Raw genomic sequence first — 3771 nt, 5'->3', positions numbered from 1 at the left:
TCATTTCGTTTACGCACAAAAACCCATTTAAACCCTACTGGTTTGACACCTTCAGGTGTTTGGATTATTGATCCAAAAACTTCACGTTTTTCAAGTGAAGTTAACTCTGCTTGAATTGCATCCTTCTATTTTGGTCAATCATTTTTTCGTCTACATTCATCGACAGATTTTGGCTCAAGATCCTTATCTTGTTGCATTATTTCAATGGCAACATTATAAGCAAAAATATTATCGACCACAATATCATTTCGATTTCACCGTTTTTCTGTCGAGACATAACTTATTGAGATTTCTTTATTCTCATTATTTTCAATTACTTGGACCTCCTCGGTGGTATTACCATTTGTTGTGTCTCTGGGCTCTTTTTGAGCACTTGCCTCCAAATTATGATTATCTTGATCATTTATTCTTTTTTTTTTCGAGGATTTTTATTTTTGGAACTAATTGGTCTTCCACGTTTTAAGCGTGACCTAGACTCATTTGCCTGAACAAGTTGTCCTACTGGGACATCAACTCAAACTTGAGCATTAGCAGTTGAGATATGCGATTTAGTAACCCGTGGAAGGTTAGTAAATGCATCCGGCAGTTGATTTGTAATATTCTGTAAAATAAATCATCATTTGAACTTCTTGCTCACATTGATTTATTCGATGATCTAAATGAAATAGAGACAATGAATTCCAATCTATCTCATTTTTCAACTGCTTATGTTCTCCCCCTAATGTTGGGTATACTGATACATCAAAATGAAAATCAGCGAATCTTGCCGTAAATAAATCTTCAGTCATAGGTTTCACATATTTTATAATAGAAGGAGATTCATACCCAACATATATTCCAACCTTCTTTGGGGACCCATCTTTGTGCGGTGCGGTGGAGCAATTGAGACATATACCGCACACCCAAATATTCTAAGATGGATATATTTGGCTTCCTTCCAAAAGTCAACTGTAATGGGGAAAATTCATGATAATTTGTTGGCCTTATGCGCACAAGTGCTGCTGCATGCAAAATAGCATGTCCCCATACTGAAATATGAAGTTTTGTCCTCATTAGCAATGGTCTAACAATCAATTGGAGGAGTTTAATTAATGATTCTGCTAGACCATTTTGAGTATGAATATGAGCGACTGGATGCTCAACTTTTATTCCAATCGACATACAATAATCATTAAATGATTGAGATATAAATTCACTAGCATTATCAAGACGAATTGTCTTTATTGCATAATCTGGAAATTGTTCTCTTAACCTTATAATTTGAGCTAATAATCTCGCAAAAGCCATATTGCGAGTTGATAATAAGCACACATGTGACCATCTTGTATATATATCTATCAAGATCATATAATATTTAAATGGTCCACATGAAGGGTGGATTAGCCCACATATGTCACCCTATATACGTTCCAGAAACGCAGGGAATTCAATCCCACCTTAGTTGCTGATGGTTTAATAATCAGTTTTCCTTGAGAACAAGCAACACAAGAGAATTTCTTAGATTGAAGAATTTTCTGATTCTTCAAAGTGTGTCCACGTGAATTCTCAATAATTCTGCGCATCATATTATAACCGAGATGACCCAACCGGTAATGCCAAATGATAAAATCATGAGAATCAATAAACCTTTTGTTTACTATGGCATGTGATTCAACAGTACCAATATTTGTATGGTACAATCCAGAAGAAAGTGCAGGTAATTTTTCGTGCACAATTTTCTTCTCCATATTTATTGTAGTAATATAAAGGTATTCAACCTTTCCTTCATTTGAAGTCTCAATATGATAGCCATTTTGGCGAATAACCTTGAAACTTAGCAAGTTTCTTTAAGACTTACTACAATACAATACATTATCAATTATCAATATCGTTCCTCTAGGTAGTAATAAGATCGCTTTTCTAGAGCCTTCAATTAATTTTGTACTATCAGATATTGTATTGACATAGGCCTTTTTCATAATTAAATGACAGAAATATTTCTTTTCTTTTAGTATTGTATGAGTTGTGGCACTATTCAAAAGACACATATCTTCATTATTCATCTTGAATCAAATTGAAGACTGAAAAATTTATTTATCTTCATAAAATAAAAATGCATTATAAGAAATAAAATAAGTAACAATATTGCTAGAAAAACATAAGTCCCTTTTTTTTCCTTAAAAGTTAAATTATGGTAATTTAGAATTTAAAAAATTATATGATTCAATTATGATGAATGTTACAATAATTTAGTTTATGGAATTATATTGTAATGACTTTGTAACACAGAAAAATAATTGATAATATGAACCTAACATACCAAATTATTAGAATAAGAATTAACAAACTGAGGTGTGACACGTTAATAATAAACATAATTTTATATAAATTAATAATTTACTAGTGAATTATTTTAATGAACATAGAATTCAAAATGTTTATGACAAAATATACTTATTAATCTTAAATAAATATTATACATAAGTATTAAAAATAAATATAAATAAAATTATAAAATATTAATATAATATTATTCATCATGTATAGATAATTTGTTTATTGGCAAAAATAATACAATCATTATATAATATTAATGTCTAAAACATTAACATGAATAAACAATTAGTATAATGACATTAAATAAAGCGAATATTATTTTTAGTAACAATATGATATTAAGATTAAATAATAGCACACCAATAGTAATTGATTACAACATTGTAAATTAGTATAATGTAATAAACAATATACAATTACTATAAAAATGTGGCCCTATTTTTTTTTCAAATACATAAACGTAAAAACACGATAATTCAAAGTACATAAAAATGAAAACATATTGAAAAACATGAAATTAAACATCAATTAAGATCCTTAAAAATATCTTCAAGGTTACCCCCGTACTCTGGTACCTCGGAACTCTTCTTAAGCTTCTTAAGTTTCTGGGAAGACTCTTAAGTTTTTTTAGAAATCGCCATGTGAGTCGGATAATCTTTAACGCTATCAAATAATCCTAAGAAAAGGAGAATGAGATACTCCATAATAGAGAAGATTGGAAATAGGATTATAAGAAATTGGAAGGAGTTGGAGGCCAAGTAATGAGTCGTAGGACTCGACCTAATTGCGTAAGCTACCAATTTGGACGTCTTGCATAATTAAGCTCCTAGAGCACACGTCAAGCTTAAGTAGCAAGGAATACGTAGACTCTTGAAGTGAGATGAGATTACGAACCCACGAAAATGAAGCAAGCAGGTGACACACCTACTTGGGCTAAGTAGGTGACCCACCTACTTGGGGTGGACTCCACGCTGCCATGTGGCAGCGTATGATTAGCCGTCTGGTGTGAGGTGGCACCCTAGGGGGGATTCCACGTGTCACCTCCAAAAGTGGTGTATATATTCCTAGTTGATGACTAAGGAATTCATTTTTTCAGCATCTCTTAACTTAAGAAAGGTGAAGAAAAAACTTAGGAGAATGGAGAGAGAGCTACGACAGCAACACAATAAGGTAAGGCCTCTATTTTTGATCCGTGAATTAATTATTTAAGGTATCCTATGGTGATATAGCGGTGTTTAACAACATAAAATTTATAGTTGGGGTTTCGAGGAGGTTCTCATTTTTGTCAACAAACCCATTTTTGGAATGAGACTATTGTTAGTAATACTAGTATAACTCCTTGTGTAAGGCTTCGTTTCAAGTGATTGAAGATATTTTGGAAATATATTTCATAGAGTTATAACTTTTATTTAGCCTCTAAAACCCAGTTCTGCTTTTATCTGCTCGAAAAAGGAT

This window comes from Solanum dulcamara, chromosome 6 (assembly GCF_947179165.1).
Source record: "Solanum dulcamara chromosome 6, daSolDulc1.2, whole genome shotgun sequence".
Classification (NCBI taxonomy): Eukaryota; Viridiplantae; Streptophyta; class Magnoliopsida; order Solanales; family Solanaceae; genus Solanum; species Solanum dulcamara.
The sequence above is the reverse complement of the archived record's forward strand: the minus strand, read 5'-3'. Positions refer to the sequence as shown.